The sequence below is a fragment of the Oncorhynchus nerka genome, linkage group LG10, assembly GCF_034236695.1.
Source record: "Oncorhynchus nerka isolate Pitt River linkage group LG10, Oner_Uvic_2.0, whole genome shotgun sequence".
NCBI classification, from domain to species: domain Eukaryota; kingdom Metazoa; phylum Chordata; class Actinopteri; order Salmoniformes; family Salmonidae; genus Oncorhynchus; species Oncorhynchus nerka.
This window is the reverse complement of record NC_088405.1, coordinates 25,329,521-25,348,492: the sequence shown is the minus strand read 5'-3', so window position 1 is coordinate 25,348,492 and position 18,972 is coordinate 25,329,521.

Below are 18,972 nucleotides of genomic sequence, written 5' to 3'. Positions count from 1 at the left end.
CCTTTATTTAACCAGGTAGGTTAGTCGAGAACAATTTCTCATTTGCAACTGCGACCTGGCCAAGATAAAGCATCGCAGTTCGACACATACAACAACACAGAGTTACACTTTGAATGCTAAGCATAATTCTGATCATGGCTGATATGTACACTGAACAAAAAATATAAACACAACATGTAAAGTGTTCGTCCCATGTTTCATGAGCTGAAATAAAAGATCCCAGAAAAATGCTCAAAAAATTTTTTCTTTAAAAAAGAAATGTGTTTACACCCCTGTTAGTAAGCATGTATCCTTGGCCAAAATAATCCAACCACCTGACAGGTGTGGCATATCAAGAAGCATATTCAACAGCACGATCATTACACTGGTGCATCTTGTCCTGGGGACAATAAAAGACCATTCTAAAATGTGCAGTTTTGTCACACAACACAATGCTACAGATGTCTTAAGTTTTGAAGGAGCATGCAATTGGCATGCTGACTGGAGGAATGTCCACTAGAGCTGTTGCCAGAGAATTGAATGTTAATTTCTCTACCATGCCGCCTCAAATGTCATTTTAGAGATTTTGGCAGTATGTCCAACAAGCCTCACAACCACAGACTACATGTAAGCATGCCAGCCCAGGACCCCCGATTCTGGCTTCTCTAACAGTGGGTTCTCTGAGGCCAGCCTCCCAGACAGCTGATGAAACTGAGGAGTAGTTTTGTCTTTAATAAAGCCCTTTTCTGAGGAAAAACTCATTCTGATTGCCTGGGCATGACTCCCCAGTGAGTTGACCTGGCTCCCAAGTGGGTGGAACTATGCCCTCCCAGGCCCACCTATGGCTGTGCCCCTGCTCAGCCATGTGAAATCCATAGCTTAGGGCCTAATTATCAAATTTCAATTAACTGATTCCCTTATAGGAACGGTAACTCAGTAAAATCGTTGAAATTGTTGCATGCCTCATTTATATTTTTGTTCGGTAAAAGATGTTTAAGTGATTGATAATACATATAATAATCTATACCCCCCTTTTCTCCCCAATTACTTGATATCCAATTGGTAGCTACGATCTTGTTTCATTGCTGCAACTTCCCAACGGGCTCGGGAGGCGAAGGTTGAGTCATGCATCCTCCGAAACATGACCAGCCCGGAAGCCAGACACACCAATGTGTCGGAGGAAACACTGTTCAACTGATGACCTGGGTCAGCCTGCAAGCTCCCGGCCCACCACAAAGAGTCGCTAGACCGCGATGAGCCAAATAAAGCCACCCCTCTCCTGGCCAAAACCCTCCCCTAAGCTGAATAACCCTACGCTAATGGTGTGCCGCGCTATGGACCGATTTAATGCAGTGCATTAGACTGCTTCGCCACTCGGGAGGCCCAGAATGTTAATTTCTATGTCGCAGGGATCTATCGCCATCCCTCCGCCACAGCGGGCGCAATAAATACTGTGTCTGAGCCACTATCCCCATTCGTAGCCTCTGAAATAGTGATATTGTGCATCTGAATCTCAATTGACTTACTCCCTTGTCTGAAGGCCTTAATCAGCATGTATTGATCTGAACACACGCCCACGCGTTTGAATGTAAAGAATCCTGCCAAATCCACTATAATTAATCTCATACTTACAAATAACCCTAATAAATCCTCAATTAGTGGTGTTTTTTCTATGGACCTCAGTGATCACTGTCCCATAGTCTGTAAGAAACACAAACGTGTCTAAAACTAAACCACACCTTATCACTAAGAGAAACTTTAAAACCTTCCATGAGCAAGGGCCATTCCATGATCTTCTTATATTGAAGGCTTACTTAGTGTTAATCCCTAAAGTTCTAAATTGTGGGTGAGAAAATAAGAAAACATATGTATTTCTTTACACATATATAACCCTAACAAAACTAGTTCCATACATCCATTCATTGTTTAAACGGTACCGGTGAGTAAGTAAGTGATTATTGGGATGTCTCCTGGTCTGACAAACAGAGCTGTAGCTCTGCCACTACACACCGCAAATGCGGAAGGCCGACAGTCTGATGCTGTGGATTGAGATGCAGCCCATGTGAAAAAAAAACAGTTCTCTCTCACTTAAACAGACTGATCTTGATGGGGATTTATTTATTATGTACAGTTGAAGTCGGAAGTTTACATACACCTTAGCCAAATACATTTAAACTCCGTTTATCACAAATCCTGACATTTAATCTTAGTAAAAATTCCCTGTTTTAGGTCAGTTAAGATCACCACTTTATTTTAAGAATGTGAAATGTCAGAATAATAGTAGAGAGAATGATTTATTTCAGATTTTATTTCTTGAATCACATTCCCAGTGGCTCAGAAGTTTACATACACTCAATTAGTATTTGGTAGCATTGCATTTCAATTGTTTAACTTGGGTCAAACGTTTCAGGTAGCCTTCCACAATAAGTTAATTTTGGCCCATTCCTCCTGACAGAGCTTGTGTAACTGAGTCAGGTTTGTAGGCCTCCTTGCTCGCACAAGCTTTTTCAGTTCTGTCCACAAATTTTCTATAGGATTCAGGTCAGGGTTTTGTGATGGCCACTCCAATACCTTGACTTTGTTGTCCTTAAGCCATTTTGTCACAACTTTGGAAGTATGCTTGGGGTCATTGTCCATTTGGAAGACCTATTTGCAACCAAAATTCAACTTCCTGACTGAGGTCTTGAGTTTTTGCTTCAATATATCCAGATAGTTTTCCAATCTCATGATGCCATCTATTTTGTGAAGTGCACCAGTCCCTCCTGCAGCAATGCACCCCCACAACATGATGCTGCCACCCCCGTGCTTCACGATTGGAGGGTGTTCTTCTGCTTGCAAGCCTCCCCCATTTTCCTCCAAACATAACAATGGTCATTATGGCCAAACAGATCTATTTTTGTTTCTTCAGACCAGAGGACATTTCTCCAAAAAGTATGATCTTTGTCCCCATGTGCAGTTGCAAACCGTAGTCTCACTTTTTTATGGCAATATAGGACTCATTTTACTGTGGATATAGATACTTTTGTACCTGTTTCCTCCAGCATCTTCACAGAGTCCTTTGCTGTTGTTCTGGGATTGATTTGCACTTTTCGCAGAACGTTCATCTCTAAGAGACAGACCTGAGAGGTATAACGGCTGCGTGGTCCCATGGTGCTTATAATTGCATACTATTGTTTGTACAGATGAACATGGTACCTTCAGGCATTTGCAAATTGCTCCCAAGGATGAACCAGACTTATCAAAGTCTACCATTTTTTGGGAATTTTCCAAGCTGTTTTCCAAGCTGTTTAAAGGCACAGTCAACTTAGTGTATGTAAACTTCTCACCGACTGGAATTGTGACACATTATAAGTGAAATAATCTGTCTGTAAACAATTGTTGGAAAAATGCACAACGTAGATGTCCTAACCGACTTGCCAAAACTATAGCTTATAAACATGACATTTGTGGAGTGGTTGAAAACGAGTTTTAACCTGTTGCGACGAGCAATCCCGTATCCGGGATCTTAAGTATAGCCTCAAGCTCATTAGCATAACGCAACGTTAACTATTCATGAAAATCGCAAATGAAATGAAATAAATATATTGGCTCTCAAGCTTAGCCTTTTGTTAACAACACTGTCATCTCAGATTTTCAAAATATGCTTTTCAACCATAGCAAAACAAGCATTTGTGTAAGAGTATTGATAGCTAGCATAGCATTAAGCCTAGCATTCAGCAGGCAACATTTTCACAAAAACAAGAAAAGAAAATAATTTACCTTTGAAGAACTTCAGATGTTTTCAATGAGGAGACTCTGTTAGATAGCAAATGTTCGGTTTTTCCAAAAATAGTATTTGTGTAGGAGAAATCGTTCCGTTTTGTTCATCACGTTTGGCTGAGAAAACCCCCCGAAAATTCAGTCATTAAAACTCAAATTTTTGGGACAAATTAAAACCTCAAAGAAGCTCTCAAAGGTAATGAATGTTTTATATTTTTTTCAACATTTTGTTAAAAATCTTTTGTTTACGTCCCCTTCATGGTGTTGAATATAGATACATGCATATGATTAGTATGTGTGGATAGCAAACACTGCCCTAAGAAGTTTTAAACTAGTTAAGAAACATGTCTGTGACTATGTTTAGAATCAATCCTCAAGGTGTTTTTCAAATATCTATTCGAAAATAAGTCAATCCGCCAGTTGGCAGTTTAGTATTATCTTCAAAATGGAAAACATGGCTCCCAGTTTACAATTCCTAGTTTCCACGGAGGACACCAGTCTTGGACACCTGGTAAATGTAGTCTCTTATGGTCAATCTTCCAATGATATGCCTACAAATACGTCACAATGCTGCAGACACCTTGGGGAAAGACAGAAAGTGTAAGCCCATTCATTTCAAGAGGCATTGGAACAAAGCTATTCCAAAATCTGGGGCATTTCCTGTTTGAAATCAATTTGTTTAGCCTTAGCATCAGTTCTGTGGCACCTAACAGATAATATCTTTGCAATTTGGAAGTTTCAGTGTTTTGTCAAAGCTGTCAATTATAGCATAGTCAAGCATCTTTTTGACAAAATATCTTTTTAAAACTGACGTTTTTCATCCCAAAGCAGTTTTTTCCCCTAATGCATAACTGGTTAATGACTCCAATGGACATTTTGGGTAAACATGGATGGATTTAATCGGGTGCAAAAGACTCTTAACCTGTGATGTTTATGGGACAGCTTGCGTCCCAACAAAGAGCTCTGGAAATGCAAAGGTAATAAATGCTTTTAGTATTAGTTAAAACTCAAAAGTTCATTAAAATACCATGCAGGGTATCTAATTAAATTTTGTGAATCCAGGCAACAAGTCAGATTTTTTAAAATGCTTATCAGATAAAGCATGAGAAGCATTATCTGATAGCATGCAACACCTCAAAAGACCCAAGAGGTTTTAACGTAAACAAAATAATTAGCAGAAACATGGCAAACGTTGTTTAGAAATCAATTCAGGTGTTTTTCACCATCTTCTTTGTTGATAAGTCACCATAAACACTATTTAGTCTTTATTTCTTCAAAATGGAAACATAAAGCCTGGAGATATCGTTATATTAGACTGTGTGAGGAAACGAAAAAACAGTGGTAAATGTAGTCTCTTTTCAATCTTCAAAAATGATAAACTTTACAAAACACTTCAAAATGTTTGTAATGCTACTTTAGGTATTAGTAAACGTTAAAAGTGATAAAATTCATCAGGAGGCGATGTAAAGATCATTAGCTGTCCGTCTGGAAAAATGTCCGCTAGAAACTCAACGAAAATATCCGGTCCTAGAATTAGACCTGGTGTCCTTTGTGTTTGAAAGAAAAATCTTGGAAATGACAAGACTCTAGCATCAGTTCTGTGGCACTCACAGATACTGCAATCTCAGTCAATTAATTGTGTGTTTCACGTTTATCAATGGGTTCAAGTAGTGCATGGATATATTTTCCCCATTTTCAGTGATCAGTTTTTCTTGTTTAAAACTGAACGTTTTTCATCCACAAGTGATTTAACCAGTTTTTTAAACGTCTAGTGTTTTCATAACTGGCAAATGATATACTAATTCCTGGCATGAGTAGTATGTAAATGTTCCGATTTTTAACAGAATGTTCAAAAAAGTAGAGGGTCGACTGAAGAGGTTAAGGATTAAAGTATGCCGGAGAGTGTATTGCCTGTGTGTTGCTTGCCTCGAAGCGAGCATAGAAGGCATATTAGCTCGTCTGATAGTGTCACGCCCTGATCTGACCTTAGTTATCTTTGTTTTCTTTATTATTTTGGTTAGGTCAGGGTGTGACGAGGGTGGTTTGTTTCATTTTGTAAGTCTAGGTGTTTTTGTAAGTCTAGGTGTTTATATGTCTATGGTTGCCTAGATTGGTTCTCAATCAGAGGCAGCTGTTTATCGTTGTCTCTGATTGGGGACCATATTTAGGTAGGCATACCAACTACCTTGGGTAGTTTGTTGGTTCTTCTTCTACGTTTAGTTGCCTGTTCTGCCCTTCTCATATAAACAGTTTGTTTTGTATAGTTTGTTCAGTGTTCTTTCTTTATTAAAGAAGTATGTACGCTTACCACGCCGCACCTTGGTCTCCTCCATACAATGCCCGTGACAGATAGGCTTGCATCACTGGGAAACTTGCGGCTGGCTTCCCTTTGTAATCGGTAATAATTTACAAGTCATGCCACATCCGAAGAGAGTCAGAGCTGGTGTAGTAGGATTTGATCATAGTCCTATATTGACACTTTACCTGTTTGATGGCTCATAGGAGGTATTAGCGGGATTTCTTATAAGCGTTCTGATCAGTGTCCCACTCCTTGAAAGAGACAGTTCTAGCCTTTAGCTCAGTGAGGATGTTGCCTGTGGCTATTTGTTGGGATTGCTTTTTGTTGGGATATGTACATATGGTCACTGTGGGGGGGACGTTGTCGACGCACTTATTATTGAAGCCGGTGACTGGTCACTCCTCAATGTTATCAGATGAATCCCAGAACATATTCCAGTCTGTGCTAGTGAAGCAGTCATGTAGTTTAGCATCAGTTTCATTGAACAACTTCAGTTTTGTTGTGTGGTACTTCCTGTTTTGAGTTTTTGCTTGTAAGCAGTAATTCCCAGGTGAGTCATGCATCTCAAATCTGAGGGGGCACAAAGTACATGAGGATGCATATCTAAGCACATCTCTTGAGCTGTTTCTATCCTCCTGGCAGTTTTTTAAAGAAACTAAATATGCTTCTCTGCATCTCTGCTTAAATCTGGGTAAAAGCTTTGAAGGAATCTGAGATGTATTTAGTACATGTAGTTATTTATTGCTTTTCTAAACTCTACCAACCTTGCCTGTAGGCATGACAGCTAGCTAGGCAAGTTAGCTACTCTAACTTGATGGATAGCTTGCTTTTTGGTAGCTAGTTATGAGGATGGGAGATTAGGAACCAACCTGGGCTAGATAAAGCCAACATCATAAAATTGCTAGGTGGCTAGTAGTATTACAGAGAGACAAACAAACAAACAAAAATATATTTTGCATCTACACACACTACCCTGTAATGATAAAGTGAAAACATGTTTTTAGAATCAATACTTTGTACCAATGGCGGTGATTAAACCTTTGTCTTGGGTATGTCTGTATCAGCTTTACGCATATGGATTTGTGGATTTCCCCCATTCTTCCTGCAGATTTTTTCAAGCTCTGAGTTCGATGGGGACTGGCGGTGAACAGCAATCTTCAAGTTTTCCACAGATTTTCAATTGTCTGGGCTTTGGCTGGGTTACTGAAGGACTTTTACATTCTTGTTCTGAAGCCATTCCAGTGTTGCTTTGGCTGTATGCTTGGTCATTGTCCTGTTGGAATTTAAATCTTCGCCCCATTCTAAGATTGCACTCTGTAGCAGGTTCTCATCAAGGATTTGTCTGTATATTGCTCCATGCATTGTTCCCTTTACACTTATCAGCCTCCCAGTCCCTGCCGAAGAAAAGCATCCCCATAGCATGATGCTGCCACCACCATGCTTCATGGTAGAGATGGTGTTAGACGGGTGATGATCTGTGCCTGGTTTTCTCCAGACATAATGATTTGCATTTAGGCCAAAGAGTAACATTTTTCTCATCAGACCACAGAATCTTTTGCCTTTTTGCTCTGTCACACCCTGACCTTAGATCCTTATTATTCTGTTTGGTTAGGTCAGGGTGGGAAATTCTGTTTTCTGTTTTGTTTTTGGCCGAGTGTGGCTCCCAATCAGAGGCAGCTGTCTATCGTTGTCTCTGATTGGGGATCATACTTAGGCAGACCTTTTTCCCACCATTAGGTTGTGGGATCTTGTTTTCAGTTTAGTTACTGTGGCCTGACAGAACTGTGTGTTTTCGTTTTCTATTTTGAGTGTTTTTTAAATTAAAATCATGAACACGTTCCACGCTGTGCCTTGATCTACTCTTTCTACCACCAACGAGAGCCGTTACACTCAGACTCTTTCCACCTGCCTTTTGTTGCAAATTCCAGGTGTGCTGTCATGTGCCCTTTTCCCAAGAATGGCTTCCATCTGGCCACTCTACCATAAAGCCCAGTGCTATAGAGACTTGTCTTTCTGTCAGGTTCTCCAATCTCAGTCAAGAAACTCTATACTTCTGTCAGAGGGGTAATTGGATTCTCGGTCACCTCCCTAACCAAGGTCTGTCTTGCCTGGTTATTCAGTTTAGTTGGATGGCCTGCTCTAGGCAGAGTATGGGTAGTTCCATATTCAATTTCCCAATGATGGAGACTACTGTGCTCTTGGAAACTTAAAACACTATACATTGTTTTATACCCTTCCCCATGTATATGCCTTATCACAATTCTATCTATGGACAGTTCCTTGGACTTCATGGTTTAGTTTCTGCTCTGACATGCACATTCAACTAACATTCAACAATGAAAATGTCCACAGGTGTACTCCAAGTTGTAGGATGATCGAAGGAAATTGGATGCACCTGAGCTCAATTAGTCATATCAAAGGGGTGTGAACACTTACCTACATAAGATGTCTTTCATTTTCAATAAATTTGCCAACATTTCTAAAAACATGTTTTCCCTTTCTCATGGGGTATTGTGTGTGTAGATGGGTGAGAGAACAATCTATTTAATCCATTTGAAACCTGACTAACTCAACAAAATATGGAATAAGTAATGTGGTATGAATAGTTTCCCACCTGGCCAAAAGCCAGTGAAAATGCAGAGCGCCAAATTCAAATAAATTACTATAAAAATCTAACTTTCATGAAATCACACATGTAAGATACCAAATTAAAGCTACACGTGTTGTGAATCCAGCCAACATGTCAGATTTCAAAAAGGCTTTTTGGCGAAAGCAAACGATGCTATTATCTGAGGGTAGCACCTCCGTAAACAAAGAGAGAACATATTTCAACCCTGCAGGCGCGACACAACGCAGAAATAAAAATATAAATCATGCCTTACCCTTGACGAGCTTCTTTTGTTGGCACTCAATATGTCCCATAAACATCACAAATGGTCCTTTTGTTCGATTCATTCCGTCGATATATATCCAAAATGTCCATTTATTTGGCGCGTTTGATCCAGAAAAACACTGGTTCCAACTTGCGCAACGTGACTACAAAATATCTCAAGTTACCTGTAAACTTTGCCAAAACATTTCAAACTACTTTTGTAATACAACTTTAGGTATTTTTTAATGTAAATAATCGATAAAATTGAAGACTGAATGATCTGTGTTCAATATAGGAAGAAAACAAACTGACGCTACCTTTCTGTTCACGCCCCTCTAACAGTACACTTGAAGTGACCCTCGTTTTGAACAGGGCTACTTCTTCATTTACACAAAGGAAAAACCTCAACCAATTTCTAAAGACTGGTGACATCCAGTGGATGCGGTAGGAACTGCAAGAATGTCCTTTAGAAATCTGGTTTCCCAATGAAAACCCATTGAAAAGAATGACCTCAAAAAAATTATCTGAATGGTTTGTCCTCTGGGTTTTGCCTGCTACATAAGTTCTGTTAGACTTAAAGACATGATTCAAACAGTTTTAGAAACGTCAGAGTGTTTTCTATCCAAATGTCCAAATAATATGTATATCTTATCTTCTGGGGATGAGTAGCAGGCAGTTGAATTTGGGCATGCATTTCATCCGGACGTGAAAATACTGCCCCCTGTCACCAAGAAGTTAACAGGTGTACCTTCTTGAAAGTTAATTTGTGGAATTTCTTTCCTTCTTAATGCGTTTGAGCCAATCAGGATACTGTAAGTTTATTAAAGTTACAAGCCTTACACAGAATCTCAAATACAAAATATATTTTGATTTGTTTAACACTTTTTTGTTTACTACATGATAACATATGTGTTATTTCATAGTTTTGATGTCTTCACTACTATTCTACAATGTAGAAAATAGTAAAAATAAGAGAATGCCTTTTGACCGGTAGTGTATTTATATACTGTACTCTATCCTATTCTACTTTATCTTAATTTATGCTGCTCTGACATTGCTTGTCCAAATATTAATATATTCTAATGCCCTTCCTTTATTTTAGATTGTTGTATTGTTCGATATTACTTGTTAGATATTACTGCACTGTTGGAGCTAGAAACAAAAGCATTTTGCTACACATGCAATAACATCTGCTAAACACGTGTATGTGACAAATACAATTTGATTTGATTTGACCACATAATAATAATAAACAACTGATTATCTGATAAGAAGTGTTAACAGCCCCAGGTCATGTATGCGCACATGCGAACACACACACACACACACACACACACACACACACACTAAACGTCTGTCCCTTACCAGACACTTGCTTACTCTGACAGTGATCTGATTCACCATGAGGAACCTTGGGCAAGGCAGGCAGGCAGATATTCCCTCACTTGTCATCAGTGTATTAAACAGCAACACATTAACATCTCTTCTCCTAGCCTGAGGTACTCCCAGACAAGATGCCTCATCTCTTTTGATGGACTTTGTCCCAATGCAATTAGAAAATCTGGATACATGCAAGTCGATTTGAGATTAGTCTAGATTTCCTCAGTTGGGCTGTATGTCAGGGGCTTTACTGTTTCTTTGATCTGATGAACTGCAGCCCTTACAGTCATCTGGTGCCATAGCAGCGGGAAGGTTTCCTCGCTGCAGACGGTTATATCGGTCCGCTAATACATGACTATTAACGGCCCAGTGCACTACTTTTGTGTAATAATATATTCTTCTAAAATATATATATACCGTACCAGTCAAAAGTTTGCACACACCTACTCTGTTACGACTTCTATGAATGGTGAGTGGAGGAGTCAAGCGCAGAGAGCAGGTAATTCCATACGTGGATATTTTATTCCAAAGACAGTGGAGACACGGACATGCAAAACACAAGGGCGCATGAAACAACCTGTCCAAAATACAAAGGACTAAAACTGTCCAGAAAAATATAGATCACACTAATACACCAACACCAAATAACAGAGAACAAGTCCACACAAATACCCAGCGGGCCTAGTGCCCTTAAATATTACAAACAAACACTAACTCAAAACAGGTGTACCCAATTAAACCCAATAAACAGAAACAAACGGAAAGGGAATCGATGGCAGCTAATAGGCCGGCGACGACGACCGCCGAGCGCCGCCCGAACAGGAAGAGGCACCATCTTCGGCGAGATTCGTGACATACTCATTCAAGGGTTTTTCTTTATTTTTACAATTTGGCTGAGCTGTCAGAGCAAAGGGTGGCAACTTCGAAGAATCTCAAATATAAAATATATTTTGATTTGTTTAACACTTTTTTTGGTTACTACATGATTCCACATGTACTATTTTATAGTGTTGGTGTCTTCACTACTATTCTACAATGTAGAAAATAGTACAAATAAGAAAAACTTATGAAAAAGTAGGTGTGTCCAAACTTTTGACTGGTACTATATATAGATATATATATAGATATATATATATATATATATTAGTTTTTTATTCAGATTTTTCAGGGGGTGCTGTAGCACCCTCAGCACCCCTAGTTCTTGCGTCTATGTCTGGTGCACTCAACTGAGTGTACAAAACATTAGGAACACCTTCAGAATGTTGAGTTACACCCTCTTTTGCCCTCAGAACAGTCTCAATTTGGTGTCGAAAGCCTTCCACAGGGATGCTGGCGCATGCTGACTCCAATGCTTCCCACAGTTGGCTGGATGCCCTTTGGGTGTTGGATATTTCTTGATACCGATGGGAAAGTGTTGTGTGTGAAATGCCCAGCAGTGTTGCAGTTCTTGACTCCCTCAAACTGGTGCACTTGGTATCTACTACCATACCCCTTTCAAAGGCACTTAAATCATTTTACTTGTCCATTTACCCTCTGAATGACACACATGCACAATCCATCTCTCTATTGTCTCAAGGCTTAAACATTCTTCTTTAACCCATTTCTTCCCCTTCATCTACAATGATTGAGTGGAGTCAACAGGTGACATAAGGGATCATAGCTTTCAGCTGGATTCACCTGGTCAGTCTGTCATGAAAAGAGCTGGACTTCCTAATTTGTTGTACATTTCAAAGATGAAGAGAATATTCACTGAGTGTATCTTTGAATCATCTCTGATTTTTGCCTCTGAGGAGATTATTTAGTGAATGATAAATTACAATTATCTATGCAACATGAATGTCTACATATTCCACATAAATTTCCCCAAGTAGGGGCTGAAGCTGGTACGGTGCATATCTGAGGAATACATATATTTCAACAAATGTGCATGTGGTCTCACTTGAGAGACACGACACAGTAATTGCAACCTTCTTCCCTACATTGGTTTGTAAAGGGTTCTTTTCAACTAATAGTTTTTTATGTATTTGCATGATGTCTTAGTTTTCGAAGATTGAGTAGAGTTATAATGTTAAGCATAGTTTTGCTTCTGAGCAGACAGGTGGTTAATCATGTTAATGTGATCAATCAACCCATACAATTGTCAATTGCTGTCTGTAGATTTCCATTTTAAGTTATTTCAGGCACATCACGTTATTTGTATAACCAGAATATTATTGAATTATACCATTACCATTACCATTTGCCAGCAGCATACCACCCTCCATACCACTGCTGGCTTGCTTCTGAAGCTAAGCAGGGTTGGTCCTGGATGGGAGACCAAATGCTGCTGGAAGTGGTGTTGGAGGGCCAGTAGGAGGCACTCTTTCCTCTGGTCTAAAGATATATCTCAATGCCCCAGGGCAGTGATTGGGGACATTGCCCTGTGTAAGGTGCCGTCTTTCGGATGGGACGTTAAACGGGTGTCCTGACTCTCTGAGGTCATTAAAGATCCCATGGCACTTATCGTAAGAGTAGGGGTGTTAACCCCGGTGTCCTGGCTAAATTCCCAATTTGACCCTCAAACCATCACAGTCACCTAATAATCCACAGTTTACAATTGGCTCATTCATCCCCCTCCTTTCCCCTGAAACTATTCCCCAGGTAGTTGCTGCAAATGAGAACGTGTTCTCTGTCAACTTACCTGGTAAAATAACAAATAAATAAAATAAATAAATGTAACTTTGAAGTGCATGCCTTTCATATTTTAGTCAGTCCAAGTGTTTTTTCTCATTCCATACAATAATGAATCCTAGGATTTTCATCTGTTGTTGCTATGTGCTAATTTTATTGGAATAATTCAAATGGGTACAGTAGGCTGAAGACCTGCAATGGTATTTAAATTAAGATGCATATTTTTCTTAAGCCTTACTGTACGATTTGTTGTTATGTAATGGTGAAATGTTTAGAATCAGATGGAACATTCAGTAATTATCCTTAGATAACGTAAATGTTTTTCAATCCTATCAACATGTTAAATGTGCAACCAGAGGGAAAAATATTCTAGAACACCTGTTCTCCACACACAGAGACGCGAACAAAGCTCTCCCTCGCCCTCCATTTGGTAAATCCAACCACAACTCTATCCTCCTGATTCCTGATTCCTGCTTACAAGCAAAAATTAAAGCAGGAAGCACCAGTGACTCGGTCTATAAAAAAGTGGTCAGATGAAGCAGATGCTAAACTACAGGACTGTTTTGCTATCACAGACTGGAACATGTCCCAGGATTCTTCCGATTGCATTGAGGAGAACACCACATCAGTCACTGGCTTTATCATTAAGTGCATCTAGGACGTCGTCCCCACAGTGACTGTATGTACATACCCCAACCAGAAGCCATGGATTACAGGCAACATTCGCACTGAGCTAAAGGGTAGAGCTGCCGCTATCAAGGTGCGGGACTCTAACCTGGAAGCTTATAAGAAATCCTTCTATGCCCTGCGACGAACCATCAAACAGGCAAAGCGTTAATACAGGGCTAAGATTGAATCATACTACACCGGCTCCGACACTCGTCTTATATGTGGCAGGGCTTGCAAACTATTACAGACTACAAAGGGAAGCACAGCTGAGATCTGCCCAGTGACATGAGCCTACCAGACAAGCTAAATTACTTCTATGCTTGCTTCGAGGCAAGCAACACTGAGGCATGCATGCATGAGAGCATCAGCTGTTCCGGACGACTGTGTAATCACGCTCTCCATAGCCGATGTGAGTAAGACCTTTAAACAGGTCAACATTCACAAGGCTGCGGGGCCAGATGGATTACCAGGACGTGTGCTCTGGGCATGTGCTGACCAACTGGCAGGTGTCTTCACTGACATTTTCAACATGCCCCTGATTGAGTCTGCAATACCAACATGTTCCAAGCAGACCACCATAGTCCCTGTGCACAAGAACACTAAGGCAATCTGCCTAAATGACTACAGACACTTAGCACTCATGTCTGTAGCCATTAAGTGCTTTGAAAGGCTGGTAACATCAACACCATTATCCCAGAAACACGAGACCCACTCCAATTTGCATACCGCCCAAGCAGATCCACAGATGATGCAATCTATATTACACTCCACACTGCCCTTTCCCACCTGGACAAAAGAAACACCTATGTGAGAATGCTATTCATTGACTGCAGCTCATCGTTCAACACCATAGTATCCTCAAAGCTCATCACTAAGCTAAGGATACTGGGACTAAACACCTCCCTCTGCAACTGGATCCTGGACTTCCTGAAGGGCCGCCCTCAGGTGGTGAGGGTAGGTAGCAACACATCTGACACCTGTCCTGAGATCCTCAAAAGGTTCTACAGTTGCAACATCGAGAGCATCCTGACTGGTTGCATCACTACCTGGCACGGCAATTGCTCGGGCCTCCGACCACAAGGCACTACAGAGGGTAATGTGTATGGCCCAGTACATCACTGAAGCTAAGCTGCCTGGCATCCAGGACCTCTACACCAGGCCAGAGGAAGGCCAGTGTCAGAGGAGGGCCCTAAAAATTGTCACGACCCCAGCCACCCAAGTCATAGACTGTTCTCTCTACTACCACATGGCAAGCGGTACCAGAGTGCCAAGTCTAGGACAAAAAGGCTTCTCAACAGTTTTTACCCCCAAGCCATAAGACTCCTGAACAGGTCATCAAATGGCTACCCGGACTATCTTCATTGTGCGCCCCTCCTCTTTTATGCTGCTGCTACTCTCTGTGCATAGTCACTTTAACTATACATTCATGTACATACTACCTCAATTGTCCCGACCAGTGCTCCCGCACATTGGCTAAATGGCTATCTGCATTGTGTCCCGCCACCGACCACCTGCCAACCACTCTTTTACGCTACTGTTACTCTCTGTTCATCTTATAGGCATGGACACTTTAACCATATCTACATGTACACACTACCTCAATCAACCCGACTAACCGGTGTCTGTATGTAGCCTCGCTACTTTTATAGCCTCACTACTGTATATAGCCTCGCTGCTGTTATATTTCACTGTCTTTTACTGTTGTTTTTTTATTTCTTTACTTACCTATTGTTCACCTAATACATTTTTTGCACTATTGGTTAGAGCCTGTAAGTAAGCATTTCACTGTAAGTCTACACCTGTTGTATTCGGCGCACGTGACAAATAAACTTTGATTTCATTGTTTTTTTCTGACAATTTGCAATCAATCAACCAAATGTACTTATTAATCCCCTTTTACATTAGCAGATGTCACAAAGTGCTTGTACAGAAACCCAGCCTAATACCCCAAACAGCAAGCAATACAGATTTATAGGAAAAACTCCCTAGAAAGGCGGGAACCTAGGAAAAAACCTAGAGAAGAACCATGCTCTGAGGGGTGGCCAGTCCACTTCTGGCTGAGCCAGGTGGAGATAAGATTACACGGCCATTAAGGCCAAATTGTTCTTCAAGATGTTCAAACACTCATAGATTACCAGCAGGGTCAAATAATAATAATCCCAGTGGTTGTAGAGGGTGCAACAGTTCAGCACCTCAGAAGTAAATGTCAGTTGGCTTTTCATAGCCGAGCATTCAGAGGTCAAGACAGCAGGTGCGAGGGGGGAGGGGAGAGAAAGAGAGAGAGAGAGAAAGAGAGAGAGTGAAAAAACAGGAGGAGACTGGAGCAGCAGTACAACCGCGTGGACTGGGGACAGCCAGGAGTCATCAGGCCAGGTGGTCCTGAGGCATGGTCCTAGGGCTCAGGTCCTACAGGAGGAGAGGGACAGAGAATTAGAGGGAGCACACTAAATAAAATTCACACGACACCAGATAAAACAGGATAATTACAACAGATATAACAGACTGACCCAAGCCCCCCAGCACATACACTGCAGCAGTGTTCATACAGCAGGGCGATGATTACCTCCAAATAGGATTTCATTTGCATGTTTGCTTGTAAACAATGAATCCGTTTACAAGATAATCAACAGCTTTCCATACATACATTAGCCATTGGTGTCAAATTGTGACCGACCGCCTTGATTCAGTCTTACAGTATGTAGCAAAATTTGAAATTGTGTTTTTTACATTGGATAAAAGCAGAGATACAGAGCTTCAAAATGGTAGGTCATACAATGGTAGGTCATACAATGGTAGGTCATACACTGCATTTGAGGAAAAGTAATTCTGCTTTGAAAGTTGATAAATGTGTAACCTCACTTTTGAGAAAATGGCCTTTGAATATTTTGGTAGCAACTGGAGAGCTCTTCTTAGTCTACACTCATTCAGCATCGTTCACACCCTCTTAAACCTCTCTAGGGTAGGTGAGACGCTAACGTCCCACCAGGCCAACATCCGGTGAAACTGCAGAGCGCTAACATTCTAAATACACCATTTGTTATAATAAACATTCTTGTAAATACATGTATTTTACATCATTTAAAAGAGGAACATCTTATTAATCCATCCGCTGTGTCAGATTTCAAAAATACTTTACTGTGAAAGCAAACCATGCGATTTTCTGAGGACAGCTCCCCGCACACATAAGTATTACTAGCATTTTCCAACCAAGCATTAGCGTCACGAAAGTCAGAAATAACAATAAAAACATTTCCTTACCTTTGAAGAGCTTCCTCTGGTGGCAATGCCAAGTGTCCTAACTACACAGTGAATGTTTGTTTTGTTTGATAACATCCATTTTTATAGCCTAACACGAAACATTTGTAAACCGCTTGCGTTGTGATTTCCGCCTCATTCAACTTTGTCCAAAGCATTCGTGGTAATTACACACACTAAACAAACGTTTATCCAGTCATGATTGGTTTCATTGCAATCCTCTGGTTGTTACAAACACAACTACACGTGATGGTTCTTTTCCCGGGACGTATTGACCGAAACAAACCGATTTGAAGACACCAATCAATGACCTCATTGCGCACCAGTGGTATTTTGATTGTCTGTATTTTGGCCCAATGACCACTGATCATCTTGAAATCTAGCTTGGAAGATAGCCAATGAGCTGAGGTAAATGGCAATATGTAATGGTTATACGTTCGAAGACCAGCCTTTGTCGTAAACTCTGGCATAAAAGAGGTTCATTCGCCATTGTAAATCCTACTTGACGGAGCGTTACGTTAAGTGTTACGCATAGCAGTATATAGTCAATAGCATTTTCAGCAAGTTTATATATTTAAATATGGCGAATAAATCAGGAAAAGCTAAAACAAAGTCTAGGTATAGGAAATTGATAGAGAAGGCGAGACCGAGTACATTTTTTTTGTTTTTTTTGGTGTGTGTTAGAATAGCATTTATGTAGTTTGTATATAGTTCTTTCCTTCAAAATGTATCACTGTTCCAATTCGGCCACTTGGGTACATTTGGTTGACTTCATGCTCAATGTAGTGTAGCTCGCTCATTTTCAAAAACTTTCAAAAACTTTGCTCAGCTATTGTTGCCATCTTATGTTCTTCATTAAACTCATCCCCAGCATCCTATCTGTATGTTTGGCTGTTCTTGGTAATTTGAAAGATGATGCAGCAACAATAAAAAACAGAAAACGTATGTTTATTTCCTTGTGTTTTTTCTACCATATCTATTGTGTTATATTCTCCTACATTCAATTCACATTTACACAAAATGTAGAGTGTTTCCTTTCAAATGATACCAAGAATATGCATATCATTGCTTCTGGGCCTGAGCTCACTGGCAGTTAGATTAGGGTATGTCTTTAGACGGAAATTGAGAAGAAGGGGGGTACCCCAAAGGAGTTAAGCTTTAGCTCGACCCATCTCTTTAAAACGTCTTATGGCTGGGGGCAGTATTGAGTAGCTTGGATGAATAAAATGCCCAGAGTAAACTGCCTGCTACTCAGGCCCAGAAGCTAAGATATGCATATTATTAGTATATTTGGAAGTTTCTAAAACTGTTTGAGTGATGTCTGTGAGTATAACAGAACTCATATGGCAGGCAAAAACCTGAGAAAAAATCCAACCAGGAAGTGGGAAATCTGAGGTTTGTAGTTTTTCCATTGTATGACCTACCATTTTGAAGCTATGTATCTCTGCTTTTATCCAATGTAAAAAACACAATTTCAAATTTTGCTACATACTGTAAGACTGAATCAAGGCGGTCGGTCACAATTTGACACCAATGGCTAATGTATGTATGGAAAGCTGTTGATTATCTTGTAAACGGATTCATTGTTTACAAGCAAACATGTAAATGAGGAAACAGACTATCGAATATACAGTGTCTATGGGGTCATATTGGACTTCCTAAGGCTTCCACTAGATGTCAACAGACTTGTTTCAGGCTTCTACTATGAAGGAGGGGGGAATGAGAGCACTTTCAATCAGGTGTCTGGCATGAGCTGATTACGCGCGCTCCCGTGAGAGCGACCTGCAATTCTAAAGACAAATTCATTCTCAGGTTGAAACATTATTGAAGATTTATGTTAAAAACATCCTAAAGATTGATTCTATACATCGTTTGACATGTTTCTACAAACTGTACTGTTACTTTTCATCGCGTCGTGAATTTGGATTTATGAACTCAAGGCGCGAAAAAAAAGGAGGTATTTGGACATAAATTATGGACTTTATCGAACAAAACAAACATTTATTGTGGAACTGGGATTCCTGGGAGTGCATTCTGATGAAGATCATCAAAGGTAAGTGAATATATATATATATATATATTTTTTAGA